At 36.4% G+C, this 19,730-nt stretch overlaps 1 long non-coding RNA gene across 2 annotated transcripts in view; it reads right to left on the minus strand.

Annotated features, from left to right (window-relative positions):
• LOC306650518 overlaps positions 1-19,730 on the minus strand; it is a 95,988-nt gene that overhangs the window by 11,128 nt on the left and 65,130 nt on the right. The gene's annotated exons all lie outside the window — the stretch shown is intronic.

Genomic DNA, 19,730 nt, shown 5'->3' on the forward strand with positions numbered 1-19,730 from the left:
TGATTTGGAAAGCTGAGGTAGGAGAATCACCAAGTTCCAGGTCAGCTCAGCAATTTGGCAAGACCCTCAAAGACTTAGTGAGAACCTGACTCATAACGAAAAATTTTTAAAAACTAGGAATGTACCTCAGTGGTAAGGCACCCCTTGATACAATTCCCAGCATAAACAAAAAAGACTACCTACCATCCAGCCATTTTAGGCTCTTCATGCCTCTGAACAGGTAATTATCACACTGGATGGAGGAATTCATACTGATTATCAAGAGGGGAAACTGAACTGCTACTTCACAAAGGAGGTAAGGAAGGAAGAATATACGTAGAATGTCTCTTTGTATTATCAAGTCATGTGACTAAAGTCAATGGAAAAATTTTAACCCAGTTCAGGTATGACAAATGGCCCAGACATTTCAAGAATGAAAGTTTAGGAGCTGAAGATGTAGCACAGTGGTAGAGTGTTTCCTTAGCATGTGCAAGGTCTTGGGTACCATTGGAGCACAGTAAGTAAGTGAGAGAATATATGCATACATACATAAAATATTTCTGTCACTCCTTCAGGCAAATAATTACTAATTGTTAAGGTGCTTGCTGAGGACAAAGAGAATTAAAAATAGCTAGTAGAAGATAGTTACAGATAGCAGCTTGACTACATGACAGTTACAGAAATCAGGACTACAATTTTTAGTATTTCAACCTAACATTTAATTAGTAAGTTTCTGTGTGTGTGTGTGTGTGTGTGTGTGTGTGTGTGTGTGCAAAATGCTTTTGTTTTTTTCCCTTTTTTATCCCCTTACTTTTTAGCATGAGTTATATTATCTTCATGTCAGAGTACTTACCTATTGCTAACTTTGGGGAGGGGGCACTATTAGGGATTAACCCAAGGACATTGTCTGCACCATTGAGATACATCCTCAGTTCTTTTTATATTTCATTTTGATACAATATTTTGATAAACTGCTCAGGCTGGCCTTGAACTTTCAATCCTCCTTCCTCAGCTTCCCGAGTCACTGGGATTACTGGCATGTGCCACCACACCTGGCTAGGTATTATTAACTTTAAATCATCAAGAAAAGAGTGATCTATGATCTTGGATATTAGGTTAGTATTCTCCCACTAAGCTATACCCACAGTCCTTAAAGAAATATTTTAAAAAAATAATGTAAAAAGATCTCCCATGTTCTTGGATAGGCAGAATTAATATTGTCAAAATGGCCATACTACCTAAAGTGCTATACAGATTCAATGCAATTCCAATTAAAATCCCAATGATGTACCTCACAGAAATAGAGCAAGCAATCATGAAATTCATCTGGAAGAATAAGAAACCCAGAATAGCTAAAGCAATCCTTAGCAGGAAGAATGACACAGGGGATATCACAATACCAGAACTTCAACTATACTACAAAGCAATAGTAACAAAAACAGCATGGTATTGGCACCAAAATAGACAGGTAGATCAATGGTACAGAATAGAGGACATGGACACAAACCCAAATAAATACAATTTTCTCATACTAGACAAAGGTGCCAAAAATATGCAATGGAGAAAAGATAGTCTCTTCAACAAATGGTGCTGGGAAAACTGGAAATCCATATGCAACAGAATGAAACTAAACCCCTATCTCTCACCCAGAACAAAAATCAACTCACAATGGATCAAGGACCTTGAAATCAGACCAGAGACCCTGCATCTTATAGAAGAAAAAGTAGGTCCAAATCTTCAACTTGTTGACTTAGGATCAGACTTCCTTAACAGGACTCCCATAGCACAAGAAATAAAAGCAAGAATCAATAACTGGGATAGATTCAAACTAAATAGCTTTCTCTCAGCAAAGGAAACTATCAGCAATGCGAAGAGAGAGCCTACAGAGTGGGAGAATATCTTTGCCACTCATACTTCAGATAGAGCACTAATTTACAGAATATATAAAGACTCAAAAAACTCTACACCAAGAATACAAATAACTCAATCAACAAATGGGCTAAGGATATGAACAGACGCTTCACAGAAGAAGATCTACAAGCAATCAACAAACATATGAAAAAATGTTCACCATCTTTAGTAATAAGAGAAATGCAAATCAAAACCACCCTAAGATTCCATCTCACCCCAATTAGAATGGCGATTATCAAGAATATAAGCAACAATAGGTGTTGGCGAGGATGTGGGGAAAAAGGTACACTCATACATTGCTAGTGGGACTGCAAATTAGTGCAGCCACTCTGGAAAGCAGTGTGGAGATTCCTTAGAAAACTTGGAATGGACCTACCATTTGACCCAGCTATCCCACTCCTCGGCCTATACCCAAAGGACTTAAAATCAGCATACTACAGAGATACAGCCACATCAATGATCATAGCTGCTCAATTCACAATAGCCAGATTGTGGAACCAACCTAGATGTCCTTCAATTGATGAGTGGATAAAGAAACTGGTATATATATATATATACAATGGAATATTACTCAGCTATAAAGAATAATAAAATTATGGCATTTGCAGGCAAATGGATGAAATTGGAGACTATCATGCTAAGTGAGATAAGCCAATCTCAAAAATCCAAAGGACGAATGATCTCACTGATAAGCGGATGATGACATATAATGGGGGATGGGAGGGGGGGCAAGAATGGAGGAAGGAGGGACTGTATAGAGGGAAAAAAGAGGTGGGAGGGATGGGGGGAGGAAGAAATAATGAAATGAATCAAACATCGTTACCATATGTAAATGTATGATTATGCAAATGGTATGCCTTTACTCCATGTACAAACAGAAACAACATGTATCCCATTTGTTTACAATAAAAATAAATTTTTAAAAAATGGGGAAAATCTGGGAAAAAAAGTGCATTGAGTATAAAGGAGAATCATGCTTGTGCTGGTAGTTTATTTTATTTATTTATTTATTTATTTTTAATTTAACAAAGTTTATTTGAACAAGAAAAGAGTTCTACACTGGAGTAACATTCCAGACTAAAGATGGTCCTGAATGCCCACCTTAACACAGTAAACTGTATTTATAACCAGAAAACAGGAAATGACTTACAGGGATTATCTGACTGGTACAGTTTCATGTTTGCTTTATTTGGGCATATTTGAGCAGATTTCCACCTAGGATTAGCTAAGGGTTCAGCTGTTATGATTGACTGAAACTCAGTTGTTTGGGCCCAGTGTATATTCTGAAGTTAGGTTGTAATTTGTTTATGCATAAAATTAGGTTATTGTTTACTATGTATATTGGCCACTCTTGGGCAAATTTTATCACCCAAGTACAGAGATGAGTTTAGGCCAAACTTAATTCATAGCACCTAGAGCAGTGTCAATGTTTAATGAATTAATCGATGAGCCAAAAGCAACAAACACTAGTGGTAAGTAAGTTCAAAGTACTTAGATCCAAAGTTTAGGACAGAGCTGTTTTCAGACCTATCTTGTTGCTGTGCTACAGAACACATTTTTATAAAATTATTATAAGATCTGATCAGGCTATCACTGATTAACTCACTTTGCAATGTTCCTGGCACAGCAATGCCCATAAGAAAGTATTTAATAAATTCATATCGGATGAGAATGACAATCTTTTTCTCTTAACTTGTTAAAGTGCATACACTATTAAGTTCACATCAATATTGATTTTTAACAAGCTCAAATGAAATGCTAGGCAAGTTAAATTAGAAGATATCTAAAACTCAGATATATTGCTCATTTTGAAAAATGATATTAATCTAAATTTTCTAAAAGGTCAATTTAAATTAGCTTTGCAGACCATTCAAAGTTTTTCAGCATCTCAACCTTGGACAAACTTGAATATACTTCATAATTCCATAAAAGTAAAGATAATAATAATAATAATAATAATAAAACATCAACTTTATCATTGTTCTAATTTTTTTAAAAGAATAAGAGAAATTAATTGGAACTGTCACACTGAGAAGAAATTTGTTTCAAAATAGGCAACCAATAAATATTTTAAGTTTATACTGCAAATATAGAAATAATGGTTGTCTTTTAAATGTGATCAGTGATTAGAAATGATCACAATTTTCCCAATATTTTTGTTTATTTCTATAAACATTTTTTATACATATTAGTTTGCAATATTGATTTAAAAGCTCTAGTTTGAAGAGCCAGGTTTAGTGGTACACACCTACAATCCCAGCTACTTGGGAGGATCAAGCAGAAGGATCTCAAGTTTTAAACAACCATGGGCAACTTAGCAAGATCCAGTCTCAACATTTAAAAAGGGGACAGTGACAGAGCATATGCCTAGCATGGGTAAGTCCCTGGGTTCAATTCCCAGTACTGGGGAAAGCAAACAAACAACAAAAATCCTCTAGTTTGAAGCCGTTATTTGTTAGATTCCAATTCATACTGTTTATTTTTTCTTTTCTTTTCTTTTCTTTCTTTCTTTCTTTCTTTCTTTCTTTCTTTCTTTCTTTCTTTCTTTCTTTCTTCTTCTTTTTTTTTTGCATTCATTATTGACAAAAATTTCAGAAAGATTTCTGCATAGATAAGTGATAAAATACTCTCACACCATGTTTGGAAGGTAGTAATTTGTTTTTAATTTTTGTGTGCATGTATGTGGTGCCAGGGATTGAACCCAGGGTGTGTTGGTAGTTTAAACATCCAATGACCACTCTTAATAAGGGCTGCAAATATCTTCTAAAATCTTCCAACAGCTGATTCATTATCTTTTAACCAGTTCAACTTTGGGTTTCTCTGCTATCATATATAAGATTTATAATAAAGGAAATAAAGGAAAATATATCTTAGCAATAAAAAAAATGTAAAAAATATAGACCATCAGGGGAAACAGGATTACCTTTCTTCTCCATTTTAGGCAGATTCATCTGTCCTTGAGTACACACCTACCATAGTAATTAAGTAATTCGGACTTTGGGGATGGCACCAGAAGATCTCAGAAATGTTTTATCTCCCAAATTAACAAGTGAATTACAACTCCAGACAGAGATCATGTGGAATGTAGCCTTTGAATCACCCCTTTAAAAGACTCCTATTCTTGCTGATGGGCAGAATCCCAGTCTTTGGGACAGGAGTACCCTATGTTTCTCCTTTGCTAGCAAAGCAATAAACCTTTTTCCTTTTTCTCAAAAAAAAAAAAAAAAAAAAAAAAAAAAAAAAAAAAAAAAGACCAATGAAATAGAATAGAAATCCCCAAATTAAACTTTTGCTTATATAGTCAAATGATTTTTGACAAGGGTGCCACAACAGTAACAGGTTCACTTGTTGCTTTGACTATATCCCTTGTTGTTTTGGAACTTACATGTTTTTTTCTTTTTCCCAAATTTTTCCCCAACCACCTCCCTGATCTTTTCCCTAAACTTCTCTTCCCTGATCTTTTCCCTAATTTTCTCCTTCCTCATCTCTCCTCCCTAATCTTATTCTCTCCGAACACATCTGTAAAAGTCCCCTGTCCCTGCTGATAGGCAGATTCACAGTCTTTGGGACTGGAGATCCCTGTGTTTCTCCTTTGATAGCAAAGCAATAAACCTTCTTTTACCTTTTTCTCAAAACTCTGTCCTCTGTCCTTGTTATTTGATTGGCATTCAGGACAAGGACCAAGCTTTCAACAACAAAATCATTCAATGGGGAAAGGAAACAATTTTCAGCGCATAGTGTTGGGAAGACTGGATATACAAATGCAAAAGAATGAAATTGAACTTTTTTTCTTTATCATATACAAAAGTTAACTCAAAGCTAGGGAAATTTGTATGGACTGTTGGGTCACTGTTTAAAAAAAATGGGGGAAAGACAATGTATATATATATATATTGAAATTCACATTGTACCCCATCAAAATACACAATTTCATGTTTGCATTATCAGTTTGAAATTAATTTATATAAAAAATAGACCAAAGACCAATGTAAGAACTAAAACTATCAATGTTTTTGGGAAGAAAGTTTAACAATATTGAATTTGGCAATTATTTTTGGATATGACACCAAAATCTAAGCAAGAAGAATAAGAGAGATTAGAGTACATTAAAAAATTTCAGCTGGGTACTGTCTTGCATCCATGTGATCCCAACCACTCAGGAGGCTGAGGCAAGAGGATAGCAGGTTTGAGACCAGCCTAGGTAACTCAACAAGACCCTGTCTCAAAATAAAAGTGAAAAAGGGCTTTGGGATGTAGTTCCCCTAGGTTCAATACCCAATATCACAAGAATAAATTTTAAAACAAATAAATAGTAAAAATCTGTGCATCTAAGGAGATGTTCTACTAAGCGAAAAGGCCCACAGAATGGGAGAAAATACTTGTAAATCATGTATCTGATAATGAACTAATTAATATCCAGAACATACTGAAAGAATGGACATTTTTTTAAGCTGTCTGTTTTATCTCAACTCCCTAAGGTTTCCCTCCCAGTAATGGGGACAAAGCCCTTAAAGCTGTTCCAGGAAACAGCCCCAAACAGAGAGTAAAAGAGTAAATTGAGCCTGATAGCCAGATAGTGCTCAAACAGTAGGATTACCAGAAACTATTGACCAGAATCTACACCCTGTTGTAAAACATTGTGAAACATGTTGTATGTTATCAACCAACTCAGACCCCCTTTGGAATTTCCCAGCAGCTTTGCTCCCCCTTTTTTCCTTTTTTTCCCTTTCATGTGCGACCCCTCCCGATGTGTGGTCTCTGCCTTTATAAACCTACAAGATTTTCTGCTAGGGACTCGACTCCTCGAGTTGGGTCCCAGTGCGCTGGAATAAACACCTCTTGTGGTTTGCATCAAGTGACGCCTCCTGCGGTTGATTGGGGTTGCTGTCGATCCATGGGACAGAGTTGGGGTTTCCTTTTTGGGGGCCTTACAATACATGCATACACAATACATATATCCTAAAATTCAAAAATATAAAACAAAAACTTTCCTGATCAGTGCCTTAAGTTCCAACTACTTGGAAAGTTGACACAGAAAATTTGCTTAAGTCAGGATTTTGAGGCCAGCCTGGGCAACACAAGACTTGTGTCACAAAAGAAAAACAAATTAACAAACAAACAAAAAAGCTTATTAAAATGTGAGCAAAGGACTTGACTAGAGTTCTCCAAAAAAGATAAGACAAAGGAATGGCCAATAGTACATGAGAAAATGTTCAGCATCACTATTTATTATGCAAATGAAAGTTAAAACCGCAATGAGATACTACTTTATATCCATTATTTTTTATTTTGTATTTATTTATTTATTTATTTTTGGCAGGGGATTTAACCCAGGGATACTTTACTACTCAACTACATCCTCAGCCCTTTTTAAATTTTTTTTTTATTTTGAGGCAGGGTCTCACTGCTTAGGGCTACATTGCTGAGGCTTGCCTTAAACTTTGATCCTCCTGCTTCAGCCAGAGAAGCTGGTGGATTAGAGGTGTAAAATGCTTCGGCATTTGAGGGTTTTAGAAACTGCTGAAGAGACTGCTCCTCCCAAGGTTAGCTAATTCCTAATGATAGTTGGCCTGTGATAACGTCTTTCATATGCAAACTGATCGATCCTAGTTTAAAGCTCTAGTAACCTCTTTATTTAACTCTCACAAGATAATATTTCCCTTACCCTCAATCACTGCATCACCATGCCACTACAGATCATCCAGGAGCCCAAGGTCATCCTGATTATGCAAACTAGCCTATCCCAGACTGTTTACTCAGGCACACCCTGTCTCTCCCAGGGCTTGCAAAAGGCAGTAGCCTACACATTTCCTTCCACTTCTTTCTTTGTTCCTGACTGAAACCTGGTATACCTTGCTTAATGGGGACTGATGTGTTGTGATGTGATGTGGCATGTCCACTTCTATGGAGAAAGTTTAAATAGTAAAAATCTTCATTCTGTAACACTGGCCTGCTCATGTTATCACTCAATCTCTTTTATAAATTAAGACTTGAGCACCAGGAGTCAACAATTTAACTTCTGGGTATATACTTAAAGAACTGAAAGCAAGACTTGAAAAAATATTTTTGAAGCCATACACAGCAGTATTAGTCACAATAGGCAAAGCTGGAAGCTACACAGGTGTTCATGGGCACATGAAAAAATAAATGTGGTATATGCGTATAATGGAATATTGTTCAGTCATAAAAAGGAAAGAAATTTTGATATGTGCTGCAAACATGGATGAATCTTGGGGACATTATCCTAAGTGATGAAAGTCAATCACAAAAGGACAAATACCTAGAATATTTGAGGTATCTAGAATAGTCACATGTCAGAAACAGAAAGCAGAATGCTGGTTGCCAGGGGATGGGAGGATGGATGAGTTATTGTTTTAGTGGGAAGTTTTATAAGAGGAAGAGTTCCAGAGAGGATTGTGATGATTGCACAGAATGTTAATGGACTTAATGCCACTGAGTCAAACACTTAAAATGGTAAATTTTATGTAATATATATTTTATCACAATAAAATAATTACAGCATTATCACATAGGAGTAAAAATACTAGAATCATAAAAATGAAGATGAAAGATATTTAAATATTTAAAATGTCAACATAATAAACATTTCCAGGGAAATTATTTTGGTTTTAATTATTGACTTGTAAGTTATTTATAAAATGCCTTTTTATCACAAATGAATTCTTATAATTAAAAATATGTAAAGGGCTAGGGGTATATCTCAGTGGTAGAGCATCTGCCTAGTATGCCTGAGGACTTGAATTCAATCCCCAGAATAATCTCTCTCTCTCTCTCTCTCTCTCTCTCTCTCTCTCTCTCTCTCTCTCTCTCTCTCTCTCTCACACACACACACACACACACACACACACACACACAAAATATCTCTTTATTCCCCACTCTCCTGATTACAACCATTCCTTGTCCATTTATAAGACTTTGGGTTTGATCCCCAGCAAAATCAATCACTATCTCTCTCTCTCTCTCTTTTTTAAAACTCCTCTGATTGCATTTGCTCCAAATAGCAATACATTCTGGAGATGACATATCCTTGACATGAATTGAATATGTCATCTCCAGTTCAGACTTCTCTTACTTCCCACATCAGACTTGAGAGATGAAATACTTGTCCTATTACATACAAATCTCAGCTAAGACTCTTGCATTTAGCCTACAATCTTTATCCTTCTGATTTCAACTTGGATAGCATAACCTCCATGACATCTCTAATGAAAAACCTGCAGAGAGGTAGACCCCTTAACATAAAGGGGTCTACATCAGCACTTCTATTTCAAATAAACCTGTAACAATGGTTCACTTTATGCTTTGAATATAACCCTTACTGCTCTGCCACAGCAACTTATTTTTAAAATGGACATGTGTCTTTCTCTTCCTCTCTCACTGCTCCTCCCAAATCTCTCTCCTCCTCCCTAATCTCAGGAGAAACAGGATTACCTTTCTTCCCCAACCTACAGAGATTTATCTATCCCTGAGTACACACCAGACTTCGGGGATGGTACCAGCAGATCTCAGAAATGTTTATCTCCCAAATTAACAAGTGAATTGCAACGCCAGAGAACATGTGGAATGTAGCCTTTGAATCACCTCTTTAAAAGCTCCCTGTTCCTGCTAATGGGCAGAATCACAGCCTTTGGGACCAGAGTACCCTGTGTTTCTTCTTTGATAGTAAAGCAATAAATCTTTTTCCTTTTTCTCAAAACTGTGTCCTTGTTATTGGATTGGTATCGGGGACAAGAACCAAGCTTTTGGCAACAAACCCACCTATTAAAGAAAAATTCAATTTTCACCAGATTGAAACCTTTAAAATAAAATGTTGTCATTGCATGATGGTATACACCTGTAATCCTGGCAACTCAGGAATCTGAGGCAGGACAATTGCAAATTTGAGTCAGCCTAGGCAATTTAGGGAGACTGTCTCAAAATTAAAAGTATAAAAAGGTCTGGGGATTTAACACAGAGGTAGAGCTCCCCAGGGCACAATCCCTAGTGCTGGAAAAACACAGTTTTGTCTTGCTAAACTTTGATCCCCTTCAGGGCACACAAAAGCAACACAGGCATTCAACAAAATAATTGTTATATTGTACAAATCAGAAGTCAGTAATTTTTCTGCAAAGAGACAAATACTAAATATTTTATATTTGGAGGGTCACAGCTTTAAATTACTTAGCTTCACCACTGTAGTGTAAAAGCAGCTATAAACAATATTTTTTAAATGGGCATGACTGTATTCTAATAAAACTTTATTTATGGAAACTGAAATTTGGATTTTTGAATTTTATATTATTTTTGTGAAATAGTGTTCTTCTTTCAGTTCTTTTCAACTGTTTAAAAACATAAAAATTTACTATTAGCTCACAAGCAGTCCCAGTTTGGATACAGGCTATATTGGCTGATCCCTGGTACAAATGTGTACAGATTAAATCAGTTCCTAAATTTGTCTCTACAATTCCATTCTTCCTGCTCTCAAAATTAGCCTGCAGACTTCCCCACATCTTATTAGAGGATGGCCTGATGAAAATCCTTCATGCCATGTCCCCCTTACTGTATGGGGCCTGCTGCCTGCCAGTTAAACTCTCTATTCATCTTTTTTTTGGGTGGGGTGTTATAATAAAATGCCTGAATCAGGCTACTTATAAGGGGAAAAAAAAAAAAAAAAGCTTTCTTTAGCTCCTAATTTTTAGAGTCTAAAAGTTCAACTAACATGGTTCAGATTCTGGCAACTATATAATGTCAATGGTGGGAGGGTGTGAAAGAGGAAGGGATCACTCTCAATACAGATAGCCAGTGAGAACGTTTATGGAGCTTGACTCAGGCTTTATCTTACAAGAACTAACCAGCCTCCCCACTCCACTGAACACATTAATTGCTTTGGAAAGAAGTCTTCAATTAACACAGGAACCCTTAGAAAGGGTTCTCAAAGGTTCCATTACCTCTCAATACTTTATCTTTAGGACCAAGTTTCCAATATATATATGAACCTTTAAGGAATACCCAAATCATAGCAGATCCTATACCCGTCTCATTCTTCCTTGCTCCTCCTTATGTGAGTTAGGTTTCCTGCACTTTTGGCACTCCCTCTCATGTGTTCAGGTCCCTTGTTTATGAATATCCGTCAAATCCTTCTACCTCCATAACTAAGGAGCACCAACACAGTCACTGTCTTCCCTAGAAGTCTCCTCTTGGCCTTTTTCTTTTGGGCTCCTAAACATACATTACTTACCTCATTGTCCTCTCACAGATATCAGGATTATCCAGTTGCTTGCCATATATTTTATACCACCTCCTCAAGGACCATAGATTGGCCACACTTGGCAAAGGGGCTGGCGAAAATGAACTTCTAACCGAAAGTGAAGAATCAATGATTTTTGCCGCTGAGAGACATATTATAACTGACAGATTCTCTCCTTGAGCAAGCTCTAGCCAGACTCCTCTGAGCCCTCTTCTCAGTGAGGCCTTGAAGAGCTGAATAAAACACTAATAGTTTCTAACAGCCAAGGCTACCTTCCTATATCCCTCTTTAATCCTTTTTAAATGCTAATCTGAGAAAACTGAAGGATCTCAAATGTGTTCTAGCCAGCATCTGAAGATAAGGCCTCTATCTTCTGGCTTCTGCAGGAGACTAGGAGCCTAAGATCAGTGAGCCCATCTGAGTGGGTCTCAGTGGTGAACACCTGTAATCCCATCAACTCAGGAATCTGATGCAGGAGGATGCTAAATTAGAGGCCAGTCTAAGCAATTTAGCAAGATCTTGTCTCAAAAAAATAAAAATAAAAAGGGGTGGGAATGTAGTTTGGTGGTAGAGTGCCTCTGCATCTGTAGATACATTTATAAATAACAAATATCCCAGTCAGCAAACCCAGATATGGGTTTCATATAGACCAGCCCTGTGCTTACTGCTTTTTGTAATTTTTCACATCTCTGACTCCAATGAGCCTCCATTCAATGCCCCTACTTCCTATTCCTTCATTTTCCCTTTAAAATAAACAGTTATCTCTGTACATATTAAAGTTGAATTTTGAATTCTATCCATGCTATAATCTCTTCCCTATTATAATAGTTATTACTGATTAAATCTGTCATTGGTCACTTTAGTATCCAGTTTTATCTTTAGAAAAATTAAGAAAATGCATAGAGCCATGAGTTCAATCCCCAGTACTGCCAAAATTTAAAAAAAAAAAAAAAAATGAAGGAAGAAAACAAATGGAGAATCTTTCAGTATAAACTAGTAACATTGCTAGTAATGACAGGGGCTAAGGAGAGGCATATTACAAATAAAGTCAAAAGTAAAAACCCAGATGAGACAAAACTAATTGTGAAGCTCCTAGTAATAGAAGAATATAGGGAAAAAAGCAACGTATTTATAAAAGTTTTTATATTTTGTTAAAGCTCAGTTCCAATTAGAGAACACATGTCTGGGGATAATAATCTATATTCTGAGAATTTAAACTAGGGGCATAGGCAAAATGAAATACATGCATGAATAAAATATCCTTTATCCATTATGTAAAACAATATAATTGTCCATGATATCATTGAAAATTTAAAAACCAATAAATTGCCTATTCCATATTTACTCATAGACCCAATAACAGTGCAGATCAGTCTTGGATAAACCAGGTTTTGTACATTTTCTTTGTGCAAACTTATTACCACCTTCATTTTCCTTCCTCCCTCCCTCCCTCCCTCCCTTCCTTCCTTCCTTCCTTCCTTCCTTCCTTCTCTTCTTCCTTCCTTCTTTCTCTCTTTCTTTCTTTCATCCTGGGGATTGAACCCAGGGTTGTTTAACCACTCAGTTATATCCCCAACCCTTTTTCTTTCTGATTGTGTGACAGGGTCTTAAAGTTGCTTAGAGGATTGCTAAGCTGCTGATGTTAGCCTCAAATTTGTGATCCTCTTGTCTCAGTCTCCCTAGATTACAGGTATGTGCCACTGTGCCCAGGCTTCATGAAATTTTATTTGAAAAATATGTACCGCATTGGGCACTGTGGCATGTGCCTATAGTCTCAGCTACTTGGGAGGTTGAGGTCAGAGGAATTCTTGAGGCCAGCAGATTTCTTGAACCCAGAGTTTGACACCAGTTTCAGCAACGTACCAAGACCCAAAAACAAAAATATGTTTTCTCCTGTTGTAGAGAGTGATGCTGACAGAAGAATCACAACAGTGATCCTTTCCTCAAGCTCTCCACTTCCAACATACAACACTGACAGTCATATAAACATACAATGTGTGTGATTATGAACAATGCATAATAGTTGATAACGATAATAAGCAACTAAAAACTGATATATGTATTCACTATATTATACTTTTTATTATTAGAGTATATCCCTCCTATTTATTATTTTTATTTTTTCTGACTTTTGATATTGAGGATTGAACCCAGGGTGTTTTTCTGATGACCTACATTCCTAATCCTTTTTATATATTTTATTTTAAACCAGGATCTTGCTAAGTTACTGAGTATTTCACTAAGTTACTGATGCTGATTTCAAACTTGCAATCCTCCTGCCTCAGCTTCCCAAGTCACTGGGATTACAGGCATGTGCCACCATACCCAGCTTATTCCTCCTGCTTATAAAAATAATTTATAGTACAATAGTTTTCCATGTTGGTCATGAGCAGTAGCGTCATACATCTCATGCTTACCAAGTCACTTGATTGCATTGTTTTCTCTTGTGCTTAATAAAACCTCATTTTACTATTACAGATAGCCAATTTTATACATATGCACCTATATACTACATTCATTCATGCATACATATATGTAATGTGTGTATATACTGTTTATAACATGCATGCACACCCATACATACACATACATATATACATACGCACACACACACACCTATAACCTATGTGCGAAGAAGTCTATGCCAACTAGGTTTGTCTATATATTCTCTATAATGCTCATACAATGGACAATGTTGAAATCAGCTAAGATGCATTACTCAGATAATACCCCTGTTATTAAATGACACATAACTATAGTTATAAGACATTATTTGGGTGATGATTATAGTAAAAATTTTGTTCTGCTGACCACAAAGGCATCACTTAAATCCAGTCTGTGTGTATGTGTATTTGTATGTGTGTGTGCTAATGGGGATTGAACCCAGGGGCACTCTACCACTGAAATACATCCCTAGCCCTTTATATTTATATCAGAATCTAAGTTGTCAAGGCTAGCCTTGAATTTATGATTCTCCTGTCTCCAGTCTCTCATTGGGATTACAGTCATGTGTCACAATGCCAAGCTTAAATCCAGTCTTGAGGACAGATCAGACAGACTCAAACTGAAGACATTCTATAAAATACATGGCTAGAGTGCTTACAAAAAACTAGTAACATGAAAGGCAATGGAAGGCTGAGGAACCATTACAGATTAAAGATTATTTTGCTCCCTTGAAAAAAGGTATGGAGGCTGGGCATGGTGGCGCATGCCTATGATCCCAGCAGCTCAAGAAGCTGAGATAGGAGGATTGAGAGTTCAAAGCCAGGCTTAGCAACTCAGTGAGACCCTGTCTCTAAATAAAATACAAAAATAGGCTGGGGATGTGGTTCAGTGGTCAAGTGTCCCAGGGTTTAATCCCTGGTAGAAAAAAAAAAAAGATATGGAATCATGATGATGCTATTTATAGTCTTTTTAAAACAATATTTTTAGCTTAGATGGACACAATACCTTTATTTTATTTATTTTTATGTGGTGCTGAGAATCAAACCCAGTGCTTCATGCATGCAAGGCACATGCTCCACCTCAGCCACAGCTCCAGCCCTTATTTATAGTCTTATATGAGATTTTTTGTTTGTTTGTTTGAGCCACATCCCCAGCAACTGTTCTTCCCATACTGTTGTTTTTCATTTTGAGACAGTCTCACCATGTAGCCAAGGCAGGTCTCAAACTTTTTAATCCTCCTGCCTTAGACTTTCTAGTTACTGAGAATATAGGCATGTACCACACCTGGCTTAAATGAGATATTTACCTGGAAAAAGTGCTATCAAGAACATTATTGGATACTGGGTACAGTGGTATATGCCTGTAATCCTAGCTATTCCAGAGGCTAAAACAGTAGGATCACAACTATGAGGGCAGTCTGGGCAACAGAGTGAGAACATGTCCCAAGTAAAACTTTTAAAAGAGCTAGGGAATGTAGCTCAGTAGTATAGTGCTTGCCTAGTATATTTAAGATGTGACAGGTTGACATATTTGACTTCATGGAAATGTTATAAGCCAGGTTTATATGGGTAATGACTAAACAGACTCCATAACTGAGACTCTATGTTATGTAGGAAATAATTCTCCCATGGGAACATCCCACTTCTGTACCCATCATCAGTAGCTTGGCATGACACGTTTGGCAACACAAAATGGCAATTCTTGTATAATGAAAAATAGTTTTCTTTTTGATTCCTATTTTTCCTAAACAATGTACCATGTCAACAGTGATTTCAACAGTGATTGTCTAGATGTTAGTAATCATTCCTTAATTTGTACCTAAGTAAAGTCATTTTGACCCACCTCCCCCTCTGCTAATGGTTTAAATCTCATTACGTTAGTTTGTAATTTTAAATCATAGCAGCAGTCACTTATGATTGATATACTGACTTCTGTTCTTTCGATAGCCTTTTTTGGGGCATTGTATGAGATAGTCGATCAGCTAATAAAGCCTCTCAAATTTGGACTTCTAAGTGATGATTGGTCTGTTCTTAAGTTGTGCCCCACAATAAAGGGCCTTGATTTGCTCCCCACTACTGAAAGAAAAAAACAGAACACTATTGGGGCAGGTGACAGCACCACATTAAAAATAAATGAATAGGGCTGGGGATGTGGCTCAGTTGGTAGAGTGCCTGCCTTACAAGCACAAGGCCCTGGGTTCAATCCCCGGCACCACAAAAATAAATAAATAAAAAATAAATAAATAAAATAAAGGCATTGTATCCATCATCTACAATGAAAAACATAAAAAAATTATGAATGCTAAATTTCCTAAGTTAATTGCTGTGCTGTGTTTATCTAAATCTTTGTTTTTGTTCTTAGGAAATAACATGAAGGGCATGATATATGCAAACTTCTCTCAAATTGTTCAGAACCAAACAACAACAAAAACAACAGCAACAAAAGAAAAGTTGACACACAGAAGAGAGAGGAAGAAAGAAAATAGAGAACCAGAGAGAAAGAATAAGAGGGAATGGGAAAGGGATCAGGAAGAAAAGAAAATGATAAACTAATGTGAAAAAATATGAAAATGAGTGAAACTGAGGAAAGGATAAATGTGACTTTTTAATATTCTAGGAAGTTCTTCAAATGTAAATTTGTTTCTAATAAAAATTTAAATACACAAACGCACTTATTTGTTTATAAATAAAACCAGAACCCCATATGCTTTTACAAACTTTACATAAATTCCTCAAGAACAGACAATACTACAGTTGTCTTGGCCTGAGGTAGGGTGGTAGTGTGTGAGAAAACAGGGATCTAAGTGGAGTGCCTGTATATTTTAAAATTCAAACCTATAAACTTCTGAAAGAAAGATTCAGAATTATGCCAGCAGATAAGATTGTAAACTGCATCTGTTCTAGGCAAGTGGGGATTTGTGGCCATCAAGAATGGAAAGCAGACTTTCCACTGTATGCCCTTTATGTGCTTTGCTTTTAAAACTCTATGAACATATTAGCTTTTCAAATATACAAATACAAATTAGCATGCATAATTACAGAAGCAACTAAATTTTCATTCATATAATGAAGATTAGAAACTGTCAACATTATTGGAATAACCTCACAATTAAACATAAGCAGCTATTTAAGATTGAGGAAGTCTATTCCATGAGTATTACCAAAGCATACAGCTAAGTATCTATACTTGTTTCAGAATCCAACACTTTCTCACCAGCTCTACTGATTTGAGCCACCATCATTTTCACCTGGCCTTCAGCCCTCCTCCTGACCCTGCTTCTAAATGATTTGTTATAATTAATTTAAAAAGGATCTCCTGCATTTAAAGACATTAATTCAGAAAGGAAGGATACGATTGGGTCATTTTGAAATTTTCATATAGCAAGAAATTGGCAAAATAGGAAAACAAGAAGAGGGCCTGGAGCCAGAAAAGTATGGGGAGAGAACTTTGCAACTGGGGACACCAATCCTACTTTTGAGAATTGAAGAACTACAAAAAAGCATAAAGATGCCTTTTCTGTGATTGACATACAACATTGGAAAAGTCCTTTTTCCCAGGGGTCTTTTATAAACTAATAATCTATCCATTTACCATGCATTTGTAGGCATCAGTAAAAGAAAAAAATAGTGCTGGAATTTAGCCTTTCCTGATTAAACCCTGAATAACTTCAGTATGAGCCTTCACACATAATTCCATTTAATCTGATAAAGAAAATAAGCATAAGAACTTATTCTCATTATGTTCACAGCCCAATACAGTTGGAAATAGCTTAAGGGAATTTGGATTTAAGTAGCCAGAAAATCACCATAGCTAAGCCAGAGGACTTTCATCTCCACCCAAATCTTCTGACAGATAAGCAGGTGTTTTTCAATAATCCTTGCTTGTCAGTTTTCACATTAAGTGTAAAGTTTCCTCTGCCAAGAAACTCAACAAGTGTTGATTGGGACCAGGAGGTACTGTCTCTTTCTCTTCTGCCCACACATTTCCCATGATGATAAAGGTGGTTTCTGCGGAAATTTTTCCACTTAATATAAAAAAATAAAAATAGAAACATAAAATGAAAGCACAAAAATTATCTAATCCTAAATTTATCACAGTGAAACCCACCAACTGAGAAGAGCCCAATGAATTTCCCAAGGAAAACAATTCCTCTTACCTCTCATAGGTAACCCGTCTTGACTTTTTACAAGATGCTTTCTTCTGAATGTTGAGAGATGAATAATGACAATATTTTTGCCTAGATTATTATGCTCAACATTATATTTATAAAATTCATCCAGGTCTTTATATATGGGTAGATTTTATATTTTTATTACTATGTAACTGAAATCCATTGGATTCATATACTATGATTTATTTACTCATTCTGGATTATTTATGGGCTTTTGTTATTAAAAATAATGTTGCTATGAAGATTTAAATACATGGATTTTCATGAACTTTGCATGTAATATTCTGTAGTCTACACTGCAGAGCTGAATTGGAAGGTGAATAAGGCACACCATACATTTTTGTACTACATAGTACATGGTTTTCCAAAATTATTATAATTAACATTCTCATGAGCAATGTTTTGAATTGAAGAATTATCATTTCCACTCCTCCAGGTACAGACTATTGAGAGATGTGAACTTATATAAATCAATATACATGAATTTAGCTATTTTTAGCAGCAGAGTTTTGATAACTGCAAACTAGACAAAACCCAACTATCAGGAACAGAAGAGATTCACCTACTATGGGATAAAAATATGGTGTAACTATATATAAAATGTGAGTGTACACATGTTGATACACATGTATACTATTATGTGGAGTAAATATATATGTATAGTGATAGAACACTTTCTGCAATGAAAATAAATGGATTTTTACATATCAAAGCTAATACTGAAAATATAATATCTTATCTGTCAAACTGAACATTCCATGGAAAACAAGAATAGTGGTTGATTCAGAAAAAGTACTCAATAGATGCTGAACAATACTGGTAACATTTACATTGCCTGTTATATTCAATCTCTTACAATCTTGGACTCTACTCAAAAGAACACTTATTTTTATCAACCAAGCAGTATCACAGTGAATTGTCCTACATGTCTATGCCCTCCTACTCTCCAGCACTGACGATGTGACCGGCAAATGCAAAGCAAGAAGCAATCCCTGCACACTCAGTTAGGAATTGATGAGAGGCCCAGGCTGAACATAAGGTCATTTACCTAATTCTAGGCTTCTCTCTGCCCTTGGTATTCAGTTTGTCTCTCTGGTTGGACCCCTTGAAACACATGATGATTTGGATAAACTGAATTAAAAGCAATCTCCATGCTGCTGTTTCACCGTTCGTTCCCTTCTTTTACCTGGTAAATAAGTTTGGTTCCCCTTGAATTAACTGAAGGAAGATTCTGCTGAACACAGACAGCCATGCTTCAGGTGCTGCTCTGCAGGAACCCTTCCTGAGGGGAAATCCTTAACAGATTGTTTATCAGGCACTAATAGCATGCACCTACATCGTCAGGAGTTCCCCAGGTAAATCTCTGGAAATTCTGCTCACCTGCTAATGTCTACCTTATCTGTATCTGAAGTCTTCACTTCAGAGTGATGATGATGTATTGAGATGAATCTCTCAAAGAACCTTGGGTAACTAGAATGTTGTGGCTGTTCTTGGTTCTATAGCACTTTCAGATTTGTATCTCTATACCGGACAAATCATGGAATGTACCTGCCCCTCATTAGCTATTCAGAGGTGGTTGGAGAAAAACAGAATACCTCTAGGGAAAACCTTGTTTTGTTTTGCAGTATTGGGGACTGAACCCCAGGGCTCTGGGCATGGTAGGCTTGTGCTCCACTAAGCTATATCCCCAAGCCAAGGACATGCTCTTAATTCCTTTTCCTATTTGGAAGGGTAGCACAGTTGAATAACACTTCATAAAAAAAACTTAAATGGCAGCTGACTTAGAACACAAATCATTATTCATCCAAATTCTTTCTGAGTTGAGTTTTGTTTGCTTCTGATACTTGAGATTTGGGGAGGCAATCTAGTGCATGAATTCTGAAACTAAAATGAACATATGAATCATTAGATTTCTTATTCAGTAGGTTTGTGGTTAAGTTTTACCGACTCTAACTCATTTCTCTATTCTAACCCCCA

This window comes from Sciurus vulgaris, assembly GCF_902686455.1.
Source record: "Sciurus vulgaris genome assembly, chromosome: 2".
NCBI lineage: Eukaryota > Metazoa > Chordata > Mammalia > Rodentia > Sciuridae > Sciurus > Sciurus vulgaris.